This window comes from Mchenga conophoros, linkage group LG3 (genome assembly GCF_057382185.1).
Source record: "Mchenga conophoros isolate Kocher_MC1m ecotype Shallow Benthic linkage group LG3, M_conophoros_male_GT1.1, whole genome shotgun sequence".
Taxonomy (NCBI): domain Eukaryota; kingdom Metazoa; phylum Chordata; class Actinopteri; order Cichliformes; family Cichlidae; genus Mchenga; species Mchenga conophoros.
In genome coordinates, this window is record NC_140528.1 from 65,063,683 (window position 1) to 65,087,380 (window position 23,698).

General features: G+C 40.0%; 1 long non-coding RNA gene and 1 pseudogene across 1 annotated transcript; one reads left to right on the plus strand and one right to left on the minus strand.

Moving 5' to 3' along the window:
- Nucleotides 1–23,698, plus strand: part of LOC146580115 (obscurin-like) — a 374,391-nt pseudogene that overhangs the window by 176,861 nt on the left and 173,832 nt on the right.
- LOC146580123 (uncharacterized) lies at nucleotides 12,981–18,434 on the minus strand. The gene is made up of 3 exons (XR_014891210.1): nucleotides 17,876–18,434; nucleotides 17,596–17,658; nucleotides 12,981–13,344 (listed from the first exon to the last, which is right to left on the minus strand). It is a non-coding gene; the product is annotated as an uncharacterized LOC146580123 (long non-coding RNA).

The following is a 23,698-nucleotide window of genomic DNA, read 5'->3' on the forward strand; positions in this document are numbered from 1 at the left end:
TTTGAGCGCATAGCTGCTGCTTTGAAGTGGCCAAAAGAGTTTTGGTCCCTCCTACTCCAATGTAAGCTTGTGGGGAAAGCCCAAGAGGTGTGTTCAAGCCTGTCTATGGAGCAGAGTTTAGACTATGAAACTCTTAAGAAAACTGTGCTGCAGGCGTATGAACTTGTCCCTGAAGCATATCGCCAGAAATTTAGGATTCTTAATAAAGCTGCTAACCAGACTTTTGTTGAGTTTGCGCGAGAAAAGAATGTGTTGTTTGAGAAATGGTGTTGTTCATGTAAAGTTAAAACCGTGGAAGAGTTGAAAACTCTTATTTTGCTGGAGGAGTTTAAAAAGTGTCTGCCGGAACGCATCGTGACTTATTTAAACGAACAAAAGGTGTCGTCTCTCACTAACGCGGCTCTCCTGGCTGACGAGTTTGTTTTAACACACAAAAGTGTGTTCCGTGCACAGAATTCGTTTCAGGAAAATTTATCTGAACGACAATGGTCACCAAGTGCAGTGCGTAAAAACGTACCACAGTTTAGTGCTAAATCAAACGGTCGGGAATGTTTTTATTGTCACGATTCAGGGCATCTGATTGCTGCGTGTCCAGTATTAAAAAGAAAAGAAGCGAGGGGCACTAAATTTCCCGCAGGCGTGGGTTTGATTAAAACCGCTTGCTCGCCAAAAGTGCACGTGGAGGCTGAACAAAACCCGAAAACTGACGTTGATCCGCAGTTTCTACCATTTGTGTCATGTGGCTTTGTTTCGTTGACAGGTGAAGAACATGATAAAGTGCCAGTCACGATTCTTAGAGATACGGGTGCGTACCACTCGTTTCTGCTAGAGTCTGTGCTGCCTTTGTCTGAAAAAACATCCTGTGGTTCCGACATACTAGTATGGGGAATAAAAATGAGCGTCACCAAAGCCCCTCTGCATATGGTGCACCTGCACTCGCCGTTAGTGTCGGGCTACGTTAAAGTCGCCGTGCGCCAGCGATTACCAATCGAAGGAGTTTCCTTCATTCTTGGTAATGATCTAGCTGGTGGGCATGTTTTTCCCCCGCCAGAAGTTGTTGATATTCCTGCCCTTGCTGCTGACTCAAGCTCCACTGCTTCAGAGGTGTTTCCTGCGTGTGCAATTACTCGTGCTCAGGCTCGTAAAATGGGTGAGATTGTGGATTTGTCGGGGTCGTTTATGGCTACGCTTGATGAAGACGACTCTTTCGTGTCACCCATTGATTCTGTGAAACTCTCCACATGTGACGTCCCTGAAATGATACCTGAGGACATTAATCAGAGCTTGAATATTACCAGAGAGCTGTTGATCAAAGCACAGCAGGGTGATCCTTCACTGGTGCCTTGTTTTTCCTCTGTTGTGGACAGAGAGGGATCTAAAGCTCCCGTAAAATATTTCATTGAGAATGGTGTACTGTTGCGATCTTGGTCTCCTGATTCAACTGATTTGCATCGGGTAAACCAGGTTTTGGTGCCAAAGGAATATAGACCCCAGATTCTCAGTCTCGCGCATGATGCCTGCTTAGCTGGACATCTTGGGGTCAAAAAGACGTATCATCGTGTATTACGTAACTTCTTTTGGCCTGGTTTAAAATCAGATGTGGTGAAATATTGTCGTTCGTGTCATACATGCCAAGTGGTGGGAAAGCCAAATAAACCGATTCCGCCAGCGCCTCTTCACCCGATTCCAGCGCTGGGTGAGCCGTTTGAGAGAGTTCTATTGGACTGTGTGGGCCCGTTGCCAAGAACAAAATCAGGCCACCAGTACATGTTAACGGTAATGTGCGCTGCCACTCGTTTTCCGGAGGCAATTCCATTACGTACCTTAAAGGCAAAGAACGTTGTGAAAGCCCTCACGAAGTTCTTTTCGACTTTTGGGTTACCCAGGGTTGTTCAAACTGATCAGGGAACAAACTTTATGTCAAAAGTGTTTGCCCAGGTTTTAAAGGAGTTAAAAGTTAAACATCAAACGTCCAGCCCTTATCACCCAGAGAGTCAAGGTGCACTGGAACGATTTCATCAAACCCTAAAGACCATGTTGCGCAAATACTGCCTTGAATCAGGTAAAGACTGGGATGAGGGACTTCCGCTTTTGCTTTTTGCTGTTAGAGAAACCACCCAGGACTCCCTTGGATTTAGTCCGGCTGACCTGGTTTTTGGACACACTGTACGCGGTCCCCTGCGACTGCTTAAAGAAAAGTGGTTATCTGAGTCGCAGCGAGCCGAGCATAACGTGTTAGATTATGTTTGCAGTTTTAGAGAGCGTCTTTTCCGGGCATGTCAGTTGGCCCGTGACAATTTGGAGCAAACACAAGGCAACATGAAAGCCCGGTATGACAAAAAGACAGTGGTCCGACATTTCGCTCCTGGTGAAAAGGTTCTAGTGTTGCTTCCTTTAGTTGGGTCTAGCCTCCATGCGCGGTTTTCTGGTCCCTATGAGGTGGACAAAAGGATAAGTGACACTAGCTATGCAGTAAAAACCCCTGATCGAAAGAGAAAACTGAGGGTTTGCCACGTTAACATGCTTAAACGCTATGTTTCTAGAGAGGACGTGGCAGCTGACAAAACCACACCCATAACGCCTGTCTCTGTGTGTTCGGCACCCCCATTGTATGTTTTGCAAGATGATGACTTGACTGACAAGAGCAGTTGTATGCCGTTGGCCCGTTTGCGAAACTCAGAAGCGTTAGAAAACTTAGACTCTTTCCTGTCGCATCTGTCAGATTCCGCCCGCAAAGATATCCTTGATCTGACTGAAGCTAATTTGCTGCTTTTCTCTGACCATCCGCGGCAGACGTCTGTGCTCTTTCATGATATCGTTGTGGAAGTTGATAAGCCAATAAAGCAACATGCTTATCGAGTAAATCCAACCAAGCGGAATTTAATGCAACAGGAAGTCGAATACCTGGTTAAACATGGGTTAGCTGAGCCCAGTAACAGTGCGTGGAGTTCACCCTGTATTTTGGTGCCTAAACCAGATGACACCCCACGTTTCTGTACCGATTTCAGAAAGGTTAATGCTGTCACAAAACCGGATTCTTTCCCTCTCCCCAGAGTGGAGGACTGCATTGATCGTGTCGGCTCAGCTACATACGTCACTAAATTAGACCTGTTAAAAGGATATTGGCAAGTCCCGTTAACCCCCAGAGCTTCTGAAGTCTCCGCGTTTGTAACTCCAGATCATTTCCTCCAATACACGGTAATGCCCTTTGGGTTGCGAAACGCACCCGCAACATTTCAACGTCTAATGCAGAAGGTATTGTTTGGAGTGAGAAACTGTGAGGCATACTTGGATGACATTGTCATTTATTCTCCAACATGGTCAGAACATCTGGAAACGCTCTCTGAGGTGTTCAGACGTTTTTGTGAATCTTCTCTCACACTAAACCTCTCTAAGTGTGAGTTTGGTAAAGCCACCATTACTTATTTAGGGAAACAGGTCGGACAGGGGCAAGTGCGCCCTGTTGCTGCGAAAGTACAGGCCATTGTTGATTTTCCTGTCCCGCAGACAAAAAGAGCACTGCGTCGTTTTTTAGGAATGGCCGGTTTTTATCGAGGGTTTTGCAGAAATTTTTCTGATGTGGTTAGTCCCCTAACTGATCTTGTTAGCCCCTTAAAACCTTTTATTTGGTCTCCAGCATGTCAGGTGGCATTCGAATCTGCCAAAGCATTGTTGTGCAGTGCACCAGTGCTAGCTGCGCCGAATTTTGAGCGCCCTTTTAAACTAGACGTTGACGCCAGCTCGTGTGGCGCAGGCGCTGTTCTGTTACAGGAAGATGATCACGGCGTAGATCATCCCGTCTGCTACTTTTCAAGAAAGTTTAACAGACACCAGACCCATTATAGCACCATTGAAAAAGAGGCCCTTGCCTTACTCCTTGCGTTACAGCATTTTGAGGTCTATGCTGGGTCAAGTGTGCTGCCTGTGCAGGTGTTTACCGATCACAACCCACTGGTGTTCCTTTCCCAAATGCGCAACTCCAATCAAAGACTTATGCGCTGGTCCTTGTTATTGCAAGATTTTAACTTGGAGATCAGTTACAAGAAAGGGAAGGATAACGTATTGGCTGACACCCTGTCTAGAGCACTGTCTCCTTGAATTAAACATTTTGGGGTTAATGTTAATTCTTGGGTAAGGGGGTGTTACGACTGTGACCGTAATTGTGTGTGGATTTGAGTGTCTAGGTGCTCCTCTGGGATTGGTGCATCCAGGGTGGATGGCTTACACCGATTGGCTGAGGACTGGGAGACAGTGGATAAGAAGAGCCCGCCAGGGACTGCCCAGTCATTCATCCTCGGCCCAACCCAGCCGGCAGACCGGTCACTGTATCGACGTATTATGTAATGTAAGAGCATGTAGGGGTGGACCGCCTTTTTGGTTGATCAGTTTTCTCCTGTTTTTGTTAGGTAGGGAGGAAAGCGATTGTCGTTTTGTTTAGTTCCTTTGAGTAGGTAAGTTTCGTTTACTCCTGAGATAGGCTACTTTTGTTTGTTGTTTTGGCCTTGGGTTCACCCTGAAGCTATGATATGCTCCCTTCCTTTGTTTAACCGCACCTATTGTAAATAAATCACTGTCACAAAATAGTAAGTGTGTGACGTGCTGCTTGGGGTTGGACGGGGATGGATCACCCTTTATGTTGTGGTCTGGCCGCGCCTAGACGGGCCATAACAACATATATATATATATATTTTTTTTTTTAGTAGAAAAGCTGTTTTGGTATATTCACTCTCAGTGACTCCCAGTCTGCAGAGACCTGCCAGGAGACAAATATTAGTGGATATTGCGCCCAAAAAATACCCCAAAGGGGCAAAACATATTTACATGAAGCAACACAACAACTTTGTATATTATAGAGAAAGGAAACAACACAACACAAGAAACAAGCTTCTATGTTTGCAGTGGACAGGAAATATAAACATGTCAACCAACTGCTGCGGTCAAAGCTACAGGAGCTGTTTGAGTTTTGTGTGTAATGGCAGGAAGGACAGAGAGACCAATCAGAATAAGAGCCTGTAGAAAAACTCTTGTTGTATCTATATTAAACACAACTTCTCTTTATCTGCAAACTAAAACTGTTTGATTATCTGAGGATCAGAGTGCAGCAGGCTGGATGTGACGATGGGGCACTCTTTGCTCTGCATGATGGGCTTTTTCTGTAAGTACACGTCTGACATTGTTTGAACGACAGCGATTAATGAAAATGTTTCTGATCTGTGAGAATTACAGTGAGTCACTGCTTTAACCTGTTTACCTGAGAGCTGGAACAAAGCAGACTTGTGATTCTTTAAGTGTTTAAATGTTTGATACACTGCTGCTTTTTGCATCACTTATAGTTGCACACTGTGTTACAACAGTTTGAGTTATTATGTTTGAGCCTGTTTGACAAACAGAAGCACAGAAATTTGGTGATTACTGTTCATCTGGAAATGTATCTTTAGAAAGTCTTACTTTATATTGTTTTTGATCTTATCAGTTGTATAATGTCTGATGAGGTTTTATTCATTATTTTAGTGCTCAGTACTGTCATCTGTGGAAATGCTGAAGGTAAGAAATGATTATTTTCTTCCTGTTTATATATGTAGCTGTTATCTCCTATAATGTGCTCAATAATATCCTCCCTGTGTTTACATGTTATCTTCTGCACAGGCTCAATGCTTCTATTCAGCCTGTGCAGTTAAACATAAATGGCTTCAGTAAGCGCTCCATGTGGAGACTGTGACGTTCTTCAGAGCTTTTACTGATGTACCATTTGTACCACTTTCAGTCTGTAAAACTGTAACAACAAAACAGAGCAGGTACATTTAATCTCAGTGTAGATGCACACATGTCACATGACCAATGCAAGATCATAACATTAACAATAAATGGACAAAGCCTGTCAAGTGACGTAAATACAAATACCACGTGCTGACATGTTTTATGCTAACAGGCAAAACAAAGCACTAACAGTTAGCTTACAGTAGTAATGTAACAAACTTCACAGACCCACAAGAAGGACAGAGCACTAATATGTAGAAACAATCCATCATCTGCCCAAACTTACACTTTATCCCATCTCAAGAGCAGCAGATGCAGAACTATCACAGACCGGAGCTCTAGCCATTACTTGGCACTTCCGCTATTTAACCACTAGATGGCGGACTTTGACATGAGCAGACCAGGAAGAAGCGGATGAATAAATGTGACCCGTCATATAACAAAGTTGAAACAAACTATATTTCAGGAATAATCTGAGGGACAAAATATTGTATATGATACAGCTCACACTCCACTGCATTTATTGGTTAAAATACTAAAATGATCATATCAAGAGTGCAACCATGTGAGCAGATGTTTCACTCAGCCGATACACAAACTTTATATTTACTAGAGTTTGTTGCCGTGAAACTGACTGATTTATTTATAGTGTCATGGTGTGCTGTCTGCCTCAGTGTCCTCTTGAAAAAAAAGTTGTTCAAGTCATAAATGAATAAGACTTCACATACAGAAGAGTAACAAGTAAAACAAACTGGACAAAGTGCCATCGATATAGATTTATTCATTTGTCACTGTCATGGTCTTTCATCATTTTAGTCTGAGTGATTCTTCCTCATCTTTGTTTAGCTTTTTAAAAAAATATTTCCTCTTTAATTTGAAGGTTTGGTTTCTTTCATATATAAATAGTTCCGCTGTGTCTTGTCAGTCTTTGTCACTCACGTGTGTTCATCTCTTAGTTGTTTCTATTGACAGTTTATTTATTTCTAGTTTTACATTTTGATTCTTTGTATGTTTCCATTTTTAGACTATTTAGGTATTAAAGTTCAGTTTTATTTAAGTTATTTTGCTTCCTGCATTTGAGTTCACACCTCTGCACTCCACTCATTGTTACAGAGACACATATTTACAAGTCTGTGGACTCTACTGGAAGAATGGACACAAAATACTTTTTCTCTAATTTGGTGTTTCTATGATAGTAGCTTAGTTTGGAGATTTTACTGTAGCAAAGTCATGTGTATATATATTAACCCTCGTGTGCATTTTATTATCTCTGTGTGTGATCAGGTTTGTAAATATGTCGAAACATCTGTGTGCACAGATATTATATGTATAATATGTATGTAACTTTGTAATTTCAACGTGTTGTCGCCTCTTGGCCAGGACTCCCTTGCAAAAGAGGTTTTTAATCTCAATGGGACTTTTCCTGGTTAAATAAAGGTTAATAAAAATTATCAGCTGGAAAGTCTTAAAGTTTTGCATAAAGCACTTAAAATACAGACATGTGGTCAAGTTTCAGCTCACCTGCTCTCTTTGTTGTCTGTTTTATTACTTGTGACCTTTGCTGCACTGCTGCTGTGACAGATCCACAGATGAGTGTGGAAGGTTTTCTGTAATCGAGGGTTCATTAACCCTGAGCTCAGACTCACAGGCTCAGGCTTTCTGTCACACTCAGAACAAACCACCAGGTGGCGTATTACTCAGCCAGGCTCACCTGCTCTTCACCTTGTATTTGAGTCTCAGTTGCAGTAGGAAATAAAACCAGCTGGAACATCTGTGTGGCAGATGTGGTGGGTTTCTCCTTCTTCCACTAAAAGGACCACAATAATAGCTTCATATTTGTCGAAGTTACAGAACTTAAAGTCAAGGCCACTCTGACAGCAGACAGCACAACCACACCAGCAGGGGGCAGTGTGACACTGACCTGTGAGGTGAATTACTCTGTTCAGAAAAACCTCATCTGAAAATGAGATCATCTCTTTTAGCTCTAAGAGTGCAATCTCTGTCTCTGATGGAGGCATCTACACCTGCAGAGGAAGGAGAAGAAACACGAATTTAGTCACAACTAAAAGCGATTCAGTCATTATTCAGGAAACTGATGAGTTTAAAAGATTTTGAGAGTTGAAAAAGGTCTTCTCCAAATTGTAATGGAACTCAATATTCACTAATCACCAGCACTTAAACCACTAAATCTGTCAAATTATTAATTATTAGGCTCAGTACATTGTTTCACCTTTGTTCAGTCTTCAGATCACTTACAGACACAGAGGAGTTCATGGTGCTGTTTTGTCTTTTTAGAGTGATTTAAAAAACAGTTTGTGCTCCTTTCCTGGTTACTGAACCTTTACTCTTAGTTTTTCTTTGCCAGTTTTGACTTTGGTGCTACATAAAAACTTTGTATTTCACATTTTATGAACAGTTTATGAGAGCAGAGCAGCCTCCAGCTTTGAATCCATCACTGGAGGTTTAACAACATTGTTAGGAAACAACAGCTAACTGATGACTCATTGATTATATGTTCATAAATGTATAAATATGGAAATGTAAAGATGTCGAAATAAGTAAACTGTTGAATATAAAGATCCGTTAATTACCTGATTTAATTTATTTATTTAAAAGAAAGAACTTTTTGATTTTCAAGTCCAATTATGTGCTAATGATATATTTTTGTTTGAACAGCTCCTCCTAAGCCCACTGTGACACTGCAGCCATCCTGGACTCAGATATACAGCGGTGAGACAGTCACTGTCAGATGTGAGATTCAGGGAGGTGAAGGAGCTCAGTGGACGTATGAATGGAGTCCATCCAAGTTAAACACATCTCCAACATCCAATGAATACACAATCAGCAGTGTTAGTGAGTCTGATGGTGGAGGATACAGCTGTCGGGGCACAAGAGGCTCCTCCTGGACAGAGTGGAGTGACATCACCACATTGAAAGTAACAGGTAAGTTGGACACATTTCACTCGTTTTAATTTCAAAAACAAAACAAAATAATTTCATCAGTACTGTGGGATTCTGGGGTATTTGTTAACACAGTGGAGTGACATCATCACACTGACTGTGTCATGTAAGTTGGGCATATTTCACCTTTAAAAAAAAAAAAAATTCTATTGCACAACGTTTGATGCAAAAACAAGAAAATATCATGTCTTTCAATAAAACTGCAGGCTTTCTTCTCATTTTAGTATCAAAAGTAGCGTAAAACAAGTTTTAAAGTGTGGTATCGCAAGAAATTAGTTGGTTATATAAATATATGAGTATGCATAATAGTTATTATTCATAGATACCTACATGATGTTATTCATCTGAAAGAAAAAGAATGAGTGTGTCGTTACAATGGTAATGCCAGGAGAGCCAGTAGTGGTTCTGTGTTACATTAATGTTGTAAGGAAGTGGAAGAAGAGTGTGTCCTGTAGGAGGCAGTAGAAAATGGATACTCATGTTCTGTACATGCACTGAAAAGAAGGTTCAGTAAACCAGTGTCAACGATACTTCATTGTTAGTCTCAGTTATTTTATTTCTATTTTTTGAAGATGCAACATAAAGTTTTACATAAAATCCACAGCAATCACTCACAGTGAAACTGTTATGATACGGCTGTGTGGCAGGGAGGATGTAGGACACAAACGCAAAACAATCATCAGAGCAATGAACTTAAAAGGCTGCTTTATTGCAGCGGTATAATTTTCACGAAAAGAAAAAAACTTGCAAAAACAAAATGAAACAAAAAACTGGGAACTAATAACAAAAACACTGGGAAACCTGTAAACTAGTGACACTGATCTCAGGGAGCACGGAAACACGCAGCATGGTGAGGGGACGACGTGACACTGACAGAGAGAAACACGGGTCTGAAATACACTGAGTGAAACGAGGGAATGAGACACATGAGGGGAGAACAGTCGAGACCAGGGTGAAGCAAAACTAGAAACAGTGACAAAGGACAAGAGACCGTCAAAGTAAAACAGCAAGTATAACACAGACACGGACGAGACACTGAACATAGGGAACACGGAGCACAGAGACCAGAGAGACAAAAGACACGACTAGGGTGGGTTTTGATTATCTATTTTCCGATTAAAATCGATTCTAGCTTGAATAACGTGATATTGATTCAATAAAATCCTGAATCGATTTTCTAAATATAAATGTATTTTGCCCGAAACGCCAGAATCTCAGGTTAAACCACAAGATTTCAACAGCCACCAACCAGCTAAAACAGTAAATGAGAGCAGGCACCTGCTGTTATGCTCACACCTTTGATAAAGTCTCAACTTTTATAGATATAAAAATATGGATATGTACTGATAAGTGATCAGAATTATAATATTTCTGACTGTCTGAGGCAAAATTTCCCACATTCAAATCGAATCGACTTCTAGAAATCAGTGACGATACCCAACCCTGGACACGACTGACTGGGGAACAAGAAAATACAGTGTCCCCTCGTTTATGTCAGGAGTTAAATTCTAAAAGTAATCCACGATAGGTGAAATCTGCGAAGTAGCCAACTTTATTTTTTACAATTATTATAGATGTTCTAAGGCTGTTAAACCCCTCACTACACACTTTATTCACTTTTCTCAGACAGGCACGAACATTTTCACAGTTTTCTCTCTTGTTTAAACTCTCAAAGTTCAAACCTTCTAGAAAAATAAGTCCAAAATTAAAGAATGAAACCAAACACACCCACGGTTGCCTTTGACGGTGCAACACGTTTTGTTGCCAGTGTTGTGTTTGTTGGGGAGAAAACTTACAAACATACAGTGCAGCACTTCAGAGTCACACTGCTAGCGATCAAAGATTTATGTAAATTTGACAAGCTGAACGCATTCTGTACTGGACAGCAGCGGTCCTTTATCGCAGTCTTTCTTTCACATTGAGAGTAAGATCCTCCTCCTCTCTCCCTGATGCTCGCTGATCGCTATGGTAACACGTAAATATTTCTTTCAAAATAAGAGACAAAACTACAAAAAGATAAAAAATAAAGTACATGAAAATATATAAATCACCATAACGCTGAATCAGTGAGAGCCCTGTGCTTGTTTCTCTGCAACGAGCCGGTCCCACCTGGGCATAATGGGGGACAGTGACACCTGAAGTGTGTTGCTTTTGCTCAGTCTGCGCCGCAATTTTGTTTTGGAAGCTGTAACTGCAGAAAACTCCGCTTCACACAGTTATGATGTCGGAAATGGCAACAGGGTTTTTAGTGCTGTTGTGGCAATCTCGGGGTATTCTCGGGCGACACCGGCAAAGCTCATAATTTACTCATAACAACCAGGAAAAGATCCAGGGAAACCGAGCTAACAATAAAAACTCTGAAAACCATAAATTTTACACTCCAGCCTCAACTCTCGCTGCCCGGTACCAAATGACTCACGGTCCCGGCGAGGCCGCGAAAGGTGAATTGCATTATAGCGAGGGAGGGACCACTGTAATACAAAATCAAAACACTGGTTCACAGACCCAGGACTGTGACAGAAGCATGTGGAGTTGAAAGACATATTCAGTAAATTTCATTTAAAAAAAATGAAACACAAATGTAATGATCCCAGTTTATTCAGCTCAGTTGTTGTACATGTGGATTTTTCACCAGTTTTCAGCAGAGTGGAAGCAGGCAGTGGTTTAACCCACTTTTGTTTAACCCAGTTTTCTCCTGTTTTGTGGACAGCCAGGGAGGTCAGGCATTGCATCTTCCTTTTCTTGATCAGGGAAGTTTTACCCTGTGTTTTGTTTCTAGGAAGGGGGAGAGTTTTTGTTTGTTATTTTGGCCTTGGAGAGCCTGATGCTTTTAGCTTCCTGGCTCAGCTGTGTTTATTGTGAGTCTTTTCCTTTTTTTCCAGCTTTGTAAAAATAAACCTCGTCAATTCAGCAGCAGCTGTGTGGTTTTTGCGTGCGTTACACACTTTTCCCGTGTTGTTTTGCGTTTCTGTTTTGAGGGGCGTAACAGTCGTTAAATTCTTTCTACATGGTGTTCCTAATGTGAGTGAATAATCCAGCTGTTAGCACAGCCAGTTTACAACATAGGACACATATTAAACAGGTCAATACTGATAGATAGATACTTTATTGATCCACAAAGCAAATTGTGTTAGAGCAGCATGATAAAAAGTGAAAATAGGGCCTTACACTATGAGACGGCGCAGGAACTTTTATATTTACAACAGTGAAAAAGAAAAGTAAAAATTACATTTGTTAAAAACAGTTAAAGTAAAACTGATATTGTGTATAATATGTTAGGGATTTTATACCTGACAGGAAAGTAAGGTCTCAGGTTATTCAGAAGAATAACAGCCCACCGACAACTCTGGATTATATGCTCATAAATATGCAAATGTAAAGATGTAGAAATAAGTAAATAGTGCGATGTTTGAGTATAAAACTTCTTTTTTACAATGTACAATCTGAGAGACTGAAGTTGTTTACATGATATTGTGTGTTGATGTTCAGTCGCACAGATTTGTGCACACCTGGTTGTTTCCAGTCACTTTGCTGGTAGATTCTTAATATCAGCAAATTAGGTTTAAGGTTTAATCTGATTTTTTTTTTATTACCTTTTTATTGTTGATTTTCAGTCAAATTGTCACTGGGGTGAAAAAAACGTTATTACCCCTAACAAGAGCAATAAAACCAGGAAAGCGTCAATGATCGTTTTATATTTCTATAAGTCTGATGATGGGATATTTTCTCTTTGAACAGATCCTCCTAAGCCCACTGTGACCCTGCAGTCATCCTACACTCAGATATATGGAGGAGAAATATACAAAGATGCCTCAGTCACTGTCAGATGTGAGATTCATGGAGGGGAAAGAGCTCAGTGGACGTATGAATGGAGAGGAGGCCAGAAAAACATACATGAAACATCCAGTGTATATACAATCAGCAGAGTTACTGAGTCTGATGGTGGAGGATACAGCTGTCGGGGCAGAAGAAGCTCTTCCTGGACAGAGTGGAGTGACAGCACCTCATTGAAAGTAATAGGTAAGTTGGACATATTTCAAATATTTTAATTTGTACTGAACAATGTTTCATCAACTCAACCAAACGTTTTGTATTTCAACAGCACTGTAGGTTTATTTTGTGTTTAGGATCAAAAGTAGTTTAAAATATCTTTTAGTGTCATTATAAAGATATTTAATAATCACTCAGTGAAACATCTGGAAAATATTTTGTTAGTTTGATGAAAGAATTCAGTCCAAATGTAATAATCCCAGTCACTCCCATCTTGACCTCATGGCTGCACATGTGGAGTTTATCACTGCAGATCAGTTACTTCCTTTGTTTTTAGCATTTTTACATTAATTCCTCGACGTTTCAGGTTTGACTACAATATAACCTCATTTTATGTCACGGTTCGCTTGAGGACTCACACGCAGGACTCAGAGGCACAGTCAGTATTTATTACAGTTCCACCAGGTGTATATACAAACAGTGCAGGGGATAGTGCTATATACAAAGCGGTGACAGGGAAAGGGCTCTGGGGAAATCCAGGTAGGGAAAAGACACTTGCTCCTCTTCTGGCTCTCTCTCCAAACACTCACACAAAAGGGAATCCACTCGGGGAATGCAGGGTCGGGTCCAGGGGATCTATGTACAGAAGGAAACACACGTTAGACGTTTTGCACAGGGCAGCAAAAGAGAACTTGCTCAGAGCCGGGCTGCACTGACGCGAGTCACACACAACGATCCAGCGATGAGTAGAAGCCACTCCCTGGCTTAAATGCTGGCTGCGCTGATGAGGCCCAGGTGTTTCCTCTTCAGAGGGGGCGTGGGCCGAGGGCGTGAACCCACCATGAGTTCCGCCCTGGCGAGAGAGCGAGAGAGAGAACACTACTAGTCAGCGGCCTGCTGATCCCCTGGCCGTGACATTTTATTAGAGACTGTTCTGCTACATTACAGGTTCCACTTAGATTCTTTCCTGTAATTGTTGTTAATGGCATTTGTTTATTTATTTATTTTAATTAATGAAAAATAAAGGTGTTCATGAGCATCATAATATGTTTAATGATATGACAGCTAGAAGAACCTCCAGTGTGGAACAGATGCATTAGTGGATCAGTGGTTTGTGGTTCAGTTCATGGAAAATCAGTCAGAGCCACAAGAACCTGTTTGTTATACAATAACTACAAGTGTGACAAGTGTGTCCCAAATCAGCAACTGCACCAGTTTCACATGATGACCTCATCACAACTTTTAGAAAATGTTTCTCAAATGATGATTTCTTCCAGTCTTCTTAATCTGCTGTAAACTCATGAAAAATAATCTGTAACTTTTTGGAATCTGAACAAAAACTGTGCAAAGTAAAGACTTTACCTTTTACATTTTACTGAAAATATTGTGTTTGAAACTTTTATGTTGTGACTTTTTGTTATGTTTAACTTGTTTCTCTGTGAATCAGCTGTTTTGTAATGACTCTACTCTTATGTTATAAACAGCAGAGTTTTTATGTTTCTCTTCTAACTGGATCATTCTTATGTGAACAGTTCCCACTAAGCCCACTGTGACCCTGCAGCCATCCTGGACTCAGATACACAGCGGTGAGACAGTCACTGTCAGATGTGAGATTCAGGGAGGTGAAGGAGCTCAGTGGACGTATGAATGGAGACAAGGCCAGAAAAACATACCTCCAACATCCAATGAATACAGAATCATCATAGTTACTGAGTCTGACAGCGGAGGATACAGCTGCCGGGGCAGAAGGGACTATTTGTTAACATATTGGAGTAAAGTTACTGGACTGACTGTATCATGTAAGTTGAAGATGTTCCGTACAGATAATTTGTTTTGTTAAAATAAGTGAAAACTCGCTTTCTTGCAGATTTGTAGCTGATTCTTTTGTGCTGCTCACTAAAATATTTTGGTTTCAGTTTGACAACAAAAAAACATGAAAAGCAACTTTTTACTCACAGTGAAGACAAAAAACATATCAGAGTATCTTCTCTGCTGTGCAGCTCTACAGAACAGGAAAACAGTGTTTGTCCCAGTTCTGTGATTTTTGTGTGACAGGTTTACGTGCTTACACAGAGACCTCCAGAGCCTTTTCAACAGTGCTGCGGACCTCGGGGGGAAAGCAGTGCTGTGGAAATGACAGTCTTCACTAGTGGGGAGAGTTACAAAGCTTTCTTCGTTATGAATTAGCGATACATGTTTTTATTAAACAATTAAAGATAAAACACCACAAACTCTAGTAGAGGACATAAAGTCAGAGATAGAAACTACAAGGAGCAGGTGCATTTAGTACAGGTAGAGCTCAGTGGCCAGCACAACAAATTCTGGATCCTTTGCTTTTAGTTACCATTAGTAGCGTGTGAACGGGCCTTTATGCTGCGCACTGTGACTCACAGCAATAGTCCCGGGTCAACACTGACTTTGTGTTAAACTAATCCTAAAGTAATAATGGTACTTCTAACCACTGACATACCACAACTTTATCATTCCAACAGCTACTGAAAGTTTCTGGACCAAGCTTGTATGGGATATTTATATAGAGATCCTATAGCTTTAAACTTTATTAGTGGTGTGCGGATCGATATTGTAATATCAATTCTTCCGATACCTGTAATTTATGTTCTAAAATCTATTCTCATATTAAAATATCAATATTTTAGTACTTTGGAGTAAATTTGTAGTTTTTCATTAACAGGAACACAGTGGAAAGAAACAATATCATTCGGATCGTCTAAATTGGGAGGAACTACTTCCTCTTACGCCTTTCATAGTCATATGCAAAATACGGCTGTATAAATGTGTTGCAACCTCTGGTGTGCGGACTCACAACAATGGCTGTTCGTAAACGGAGTGATGTGTGGACATATTTTACCTCGACAAAAAGCCAAGATGCGGTTTTTGATACATGTGGCAAGACAGTGAGGTTTTGTGGCAACACCACTAACCTCGTCAAGAACCTCAGAGTAAATCATATCACAGAATATGACGAGCTTATGTTGAGGTGAACTGAAGAGGAGGAGAGGGACAGGTGCTGCTAGGGCGAGACAGACGTCTCTCGCAGGGTCCTTTAGTGCTGCAGGCAGCAACATGTTCAAATAGCGCACAACGTTTTTTGTTTGTTTTTTTCAACAAGTTTTTTTTTATTTCCATATGGTTATTCTGCATTATTAAGTAATAAGAACAAGTAGTCTGATGTCCTGTAATTATTATGAAGCTATATTATTACAATTACATAATACAATTAAATATTGCATTATGAAATACAATGAAACATTAAGTTTTTGTACAAAGTATCGGATCAGTATCGTCGATACCACCCGTAACTTTACTTGGTATTGGATCGAAAAGGAAATCAGTGGTATCGCACATCACTAACCTGTATTACCCTTCCAGGACCTGAAGCTCAGTAAAGCACCCCAAGCAGCCAAATCTGTTTTTTGATTGGATTGTTACATTTGTGATTGATATGACATTAACCAATCAGCTGAAAGGAAGAAAAATCAGGTCAAAATTACTGTGTGTAGTATAAAATCACAAATATTTTTTGCTTTGTTTCAGTAAGCAGACCTTAACAAAAAAATTGTAACTCGTGTAAATATTTTTATACAAACACAAATCTTTTTTACACACACACACATTCTCATCTGTAGATGCACAAACATACAATTTTCCCATATTTTGGTTTACAAGGTTACAAAACAAAACTCAGTTCACAAATACACATTTGATTTACAAGTACAAAATATTTATGACCACAATTTGAGCCCGTACATGTTGTCCATGAAATTAAGTGCCAAACCATCCTACCTTTGTGAATGTGACCTACAAGCATACTTTAACAGCTAAAATTAAGTGTCAAATCATCCTACCTTTTTTAATAAGAGCTGGAAACATACTCTGACGGGTAAAATGAAGTGCCAAACCATGCTACCTTTGCGATTGTTACATACAAGCATACTATAACGGGTAAAAGAAGTGGCAAACCGTCCTGGCTTTATAATTATGAGCTACAAGCATACTCTGATGGGCAAAGTTAAGTGGCAAAGCGTCATACCAACTTAAATTTGTGCTGGAATTATTCTGTGACAGCAGAAATGTGCATAAACTACTTACGGTGGGACGGTTTGTCAAAGTAGGATGGTTTGTCAGAACACGCTGGTCTATTAATTCAGGTTAGGACTGGGCGATACGGACAAAAATCCATATCATGGTATAATTTGAAGCATGTGCGGTAACGATATATATTGCGATATATTATTTTCTTCTGTATACTGTATTTTCCACACTATAATGCGTACTTAAAATCCTTTAATTTTCTCAAAAATCAACAGTGCGCCTTATATATGAATTCTGGCTGTGCTTACTGACCTCGAACCAATTTTATGTGGTCCACAGCGCTCAGAAATCTGTCAGAAAATGGTAAGCTACGAAGCCGCATTGCTTGGTGGATTGTCGGAGCATTACTGCCGTAGTCAGGAGCCTCTATGTGTGCTTGTGGAAAATATTTAAAGCTGCTGTACAGAATCTTTGAAACAAGCTAGCTTAAAACACCTTTAGAATATAAACAGAGCACTCTGCTCTGTACGTACTGCGGCAGTCACTCAGACAACTGGACGGTCCAAAAGTTGGCCCAATCTATTATTACCTGAGGTTTTAGTAGAGTTGTGACTGAACCACATAAAAATATATCATTAATTTTAATCTCCCCAATCAATTATAATGTTGTGTTCAAAAAATGTTTCAACACAATTTGTTTTGCAGATTCTGTTTAGCATCTTTAATATCAGGAGAACACAACTTCCAGATTTTATGAGTAAAATTAGTTTTTTTCTCTTTGTCAGTTTAACAGTTTCTGTTGTGCCTGTCACTGTTCCCTGTCTGTTTTCTTACCTGGTTCTTCCTGACCTTGCCCTTTCTCCTCACGTTCCCCTCTTTCCTCTCTCCCTCTTTGGACTGACAATCATACACAAATAGATTCAATTAGATGAAAAAATTACATTAATATGAAAAAAATACTATTAAGATCCCTAACAAGAAGTCCTCTCTCAGTGTACTTTCAACCAAAAGGCAAATAACCAAACCACATGAACATCTAATAAAAGATATAAATATTGAAACACTAGACCAACATTATTCTTGATTGATGGATCATTTGATTTTACACTTTTACCTGAATGTGGCTCCTTTTTTTTTTTTTTTTTTTTTGTTGTTGAAAACGTCCTAATATCCATTATGAACCTGGCTGTCTCTCTGTACACGTACACACACGCACATACACACAGTAACATATAAGGTTAATGGGCACCCAGTCAGTTAGCTAGTTAGTATCCATTTCAAACAGGACAGTGGTAACAACAGCAGGCTACAGACAATTTTAAGTTTTAGATTTTAAAAAGGCTGTATACATTTCAATGGAGCAACAGGACGGTCAACCTGGTGTAATGTTTTTCAGTTAAAAAGAAACATGGTCTGACTCCTACCTAACTATATAAAGAGTAACTGAAGGTTAAATGCAGCTAATATGTCCTGTTTTAAGCCAGGCACTTACACCTCCACTCCGCTGCGTCTCAGCCACATTCGGTTTGGCAGAAAGGGCGCTAGAGTCAGAGCAGGGGAAAGGCGAGCTGGAACAAACCATTTTGAGAGAGGGGGGGTATCTATACTTTTGTTGTTAAAATATTACGTCTCAACCAAGTGCTGTATTTTTTTTTTTAAATATTTTTAGTAGTGTGTCAAACAAACAGCAAATATTGTTTAAAAAAAAAAAGGATTTTGCTTCAGCACCCCCAAAAATTGGCTAAAAAAGGCCCTGCTACCGACTAATTTTCCCTGTATCTCATTTGTATGAATTAAAAGAAGAGTAAAATCAAATTCCTCTAAGTGTTATATTTTTTCTTTAGATATCATCTATACAGTTCTTACTGGCCAATAGGGATGGGTATCATTTAGGTTTTATCCGGTGCCAAACCGTTACTTTTGAAACGTGCTGGTGCTTAAACGGTGCTCAAACCGTTGCTTAAAGAATGGAGAACACAAACTTTGTCCAAAAGCCTCTTATATTTCTATTTTTTTGTCAGAACCCATATCGGTACCCATCCCTACTGGCCAATACCAATATACCAACAATAAAAATACATTTCAGTGCAAATCGAATAAACCATGAAAAGTGTTTCCAATGGAGAGTTAGTTAAAACCTCACATGTAAGCTATGGCGTTATTTTTGTGCCACTATTTTAAGCGCACGTATAAAAGATTTTTGCAGGTGCAAGTGTTGCATTTGGAAGAGAAATTTATTTTGAGCGAAGATAAGCTAAATTTGAATGAACAAAGATTTATTGCTGCTTCATTTCAGTGTTTGCAATTATCCATATCCATAATTTTGCAATTATCCATACACACACACAACAGCAGCCCTTCTCGCTCAGTTTTTGCATTTGCTCTTGTTCAGATCACGGACCTGCTTGCAATGTGTTGCTTGCGCTCTCAACATTTCTACCCCTGCGCATTCAACTGTTTCTCTATGCTTTTATATTTGTGCCACAAAACCAACCAATCACAGACTTGGATGCAAAAAATTCTGATTGGCTGTTTTGGTCTCTAATCAGCTCACTAGCTGCTGTAGCTAAACCCAGGTAAATATCCCAGAATGCATTTCATCCAAAACTCAAACGAGGCAGTGGCGGAAGAACGCAGAGTGGCGGAGTTTAAAATATTACTCTGTCTGGATCACAAAATAAACTTTTACAATATTTTCAGGTGAGAATGTTGCTGTGTAAACTTCAAAAATCTGCTCGATTTATCAAAACATCGCATATTTGTAAAAGTGCTCTGACGTTTTCAGAGATGCCTGTTACCCACCAGCTGACCGGCTGGTCAAGGCTCCCGCACATTGTTTTCAACCCCCCCCCCCCCCCCCCCCCCCCCCGTGGTCTTTCCCTACTCGGGTTAAACATAATATATAAGTCACTTAGATCAGCGGTCCCTAACATTTTTTGTAAATGGTAAATGGTAAATGGCCTGCATTTGTATAGCGCTTTACTCAGTCCCTAAGGACCCCAAAGCGCTTTACACTACATTCAGTCATTCACCCATTCACACACACATTCACACACTGGATGCCACAAATTGGTTTAATGTCAGACAATATTTTCACGGACCAGCCTTAGCGTGTCGCGGATAAATACAACAAAATAAAATGATAAGACCAACAACAAAACTCTTGTAGATATAATAATAATAATAATAATAATAATAATAATAATAATAATAAACACCAATTCACTGCGTAATTGTGTAACTTGCAGTGTCCTCCTAAAATGTCCTCAACTAAAAAACAAATATAAAGTACATGAAAATATATAATTAGTCATAACGCTAAATCAGTGAGAGCCCTGTGCTTGTTTCTCTGCAATGAATGTAATCATGGACAATGGAGGACAATGACATCCCAAGTGTGCCGTCCAAAAATCTGCCCGTGTATTGACTAGACCACCAGGTATTATCCGGTTGTTCAGTCTGACGTCACTAGCCGTGTCTGGGTCTAAACTCCGCTGCAGGTCCATATATCAAACGATCACTATGGCATTACTGAGAGTTGAAAAACTGTCTAAAGTCTTTCATCTTTAACAAAATGATCAGCGTTCTGCTCTACCAGGTGTAACAATTGAGTTTAACATCCAGGCATCCATGAAAACGGAATTTATGACATTTAACGGAGTTAGAAGTTAGCAGGGAGTTAGCTCGCTAGCTTCTATCTAAATACAATATAGCATGTCCTGACTGCGGGGTTTTGGAAACAAATTAAGACGTACAGCTCTGTTATCACTTCCAGCATAAATGAAGACAGAAAACTAAACAGCAGTGATGTTTGTAGGGTTACTGAAGTTGGGCTAGCTGGTATATAATGATGTGCTACGTGACCGCTAGCGACACAGCTATGTTAGCATAATATAAACAAGCTAACTTTTTTTCCACTCGATAAAAGTTAACGTGAGTGTTCTCGGTGGTCAGGAACAAATGTAATCGCATGGCAGGATGCTGTAAAAGGACCAAACTTCAGCCAGGAGAACAACTGAGATAATCCATCCACAATACGAGGTTAGCCATTCATATACTGCTGCATGGGCTGGGCTGTAATTACATCCTAAGGTTTTAAAAACTGAGCTTAAATAAATGATTAGCGGTAATAAAAGCCGAGGGAGGTCAACAGTGATCACTGACTGTTTTAGGAGCTTTTTGAGATCAAATAGAAGAAAATACATAACATTAAACATGTTAACAACACAAAAGCTATATTAAACGCAGACTACTTTAGGCCCGGAAGTAGGATTCGTCGCGTCATCACTGAACAACCGGATAGGAAAAACATTCATTCTAGCTGAAGTACGGGACAAACTGTTCCTTTTCATCTCAATAGGGATGTATTGTAATTGGTCCACCCAGTAGTGATGGGATTTCCGGCTCTTTTTAGAGATAAAAATTAATTAAAGCAACAAAACAACCTGAAGAGCCGGTTCGGAGCCGAAAGAGCGGCATTGTGATGTTGTTTATTCTATTACTCTTCTTCTCTTCTGCTTGTTTTCCTTTTTCTTTCTCAACAGGTGATCCAGGTGATCGATATATGCATTTTTTTTTCTTTCTTTTTTTTTCCTGCCCATTCTGTTGGTTTTTGTTTTTTGCCCTTCTCCCCCGTCCCTCTTCTCAGCTGTTTCTCTTTCCCTCTTTCTTTCTCCCCTTCTTTCCCCCAGTCAAGTCTGTCCCGTATTCAGCAAGTGAAAATAAAATAAACAAAAGGTGACTCAAATGGACCATTATGGCAAGGCTGGGATGGTCAATTTGGTAAAGTAAATCCGTTGGGCGTCTTTCTTTGCCTTTAGACAATAATTCTGATGGCAAAAGAGCCAAACGGGACAGGCAAAAAAAAAGGATGCAAAAAATTCTGATTGGCTGTTTTGTGGCAGGGCGTGTTCTGCGATTCCGCTGCAGGTTTGGTGGTGGTGATGTGTATGGCTGCCAGCGGGAGAGCTGCAGCCATTGAATGTACTGTTACAGCAACTATGTGATTATTGTAAGAATAAATGATGCTGCGAAGCATGAAAATGCCATCAGGTCTGCCGTGGTGGTGATCCTTTTTTTTTTTTTTTTTTTTAAATCTTAAGTGCACGCAAACCAGTAAACAAATTAAAACAAATACTGTTGATAAACTAATACAAAAATTACAATTAAAATTCACAAAAACAAAAAAATATAATTAATATGTAAACAACTTAACAACCCCCAAAGTGTCTAAGTCACATGACATGTCAGCAACACCGAAAGTGAGGGAAGAGGGAGCAAAGTGCTCTCCGCTGTCACAGGAGCGGTGAGTCCAGTGACCTGGTTGTTTCGTTTTTGCCGAAAGCACAGCATAGCAAACAAGCAGAGTTTGTAAAGTAAAGAATCAATCTCACCAGGCTAGTATCGATCCGATACCGATGCCGACTTGGGATCGATACTATCGATCTGAACGCGCTGGGCAGAAATGTTGAGAAGCGCAAGCAACACATTGCGAGCAAACGCAAATGCAAAAACAGAGCAAAAGGGGCTGCTATTGGGGTATGTGTGGATAACAGCAAACACTGAAATACATTTTTGCACGCAGCAATTCATTTTGTTCACTCAAATTTAGCTTTTCTTTCCTCAAAATGAAATTCTCCTCAAAATGCAACACTTGCACCTGCAAAGGTAGCACATGTGGATACACTAGCATATTTTTTACAGGGCTAACACATCGAAGACATCGTTAACAGCTTCTACAATCACATAGAAGCTGTTTTATAAAGTTTTATAAATTAGAAACCGGACTGTGAATCAAATTTAATTTGCACAATCAGAGACTCACCGGAGTTAATTTATTGCTCACACAATACATGAACTCTGTAGCTCAACACACATGGTAAATGGACTGGTTCTTTCTACTCTCCTGGAGTACTCAAAGCGCTCTATACAACACACCCATTCACACAAGCACTACTATCTATACTTTAAGTGCTTTCTAAATATCAATCATACGCATTCATACGCCATAAGTATCTTGCCCAAGGATATTTGGCATGCAAAATAGGGGAGCCAGGGATCGAACCACCAACCCTCCTGAGCTACAGCCACCCCACCACAGCAGTTTTGTGCATCTGCAAAACAAAATCAGTGCTCAAAACTACGTTTCATGGAGTTCTTTTACCCTTTAAACACAGTGCAATATACAGAGAAATTTACCTTGCTGCCTGCAGAGAGCTGCAGTGAAAGAAAGTTAACATGAGCAGTGCAGCGGTGCATTCATGGTACATGGGAAAACTCAATACTTCACTAAAGATAAAACAAAATTAAAATAAAATAACAACCAATAACCAATAATACATACCAGGACCAGGGTGAACTTTGAACTTGTAGGTGGGAAACAGAAGACACAGAAATATACAATCAGTTTCCAGTTTACATTAATTTATGCATCTGAAAACCAGAATAAAATATTTAAATAAAATTAAACAGCAATATGTAAAAATCTCTCTCTCTGTCTAGTTCAGGTTAGTTTGAACTCTTATCTATGTTAACTACTTGTTAACCTGTGTTAGCTCCTTCAGGGTTAACCAGCTTTCTTTCAGCTGCTCTTCAAACTTTGATCAATATGAGTCGACTCAGTTTACTCACTAGACCTGCAGAGTGGCTGGTTAGGAATAATCAGTAACACAGTGAGTTACCAGTACAACACCAACACAATGAATGGAATTACAACACTGAAAGCACAAAATCAGCTGTCCACAGATTTACAGAGAAACCTTTCACAGTCACAGTCTGGTGTGGAATCAGTTCTTGGATTAAATCCTCTGTGTGTCGCAGTAACAGAGATTATTGTGGCGTCGTATCAAAGTTCAGAAGTGTGAGTCAGTTTTCTGATCTCTGGAATATGAGTTGATCCAGCAGGAACAGAAGATTTCAGTGGAGGTTCAGATCTCCT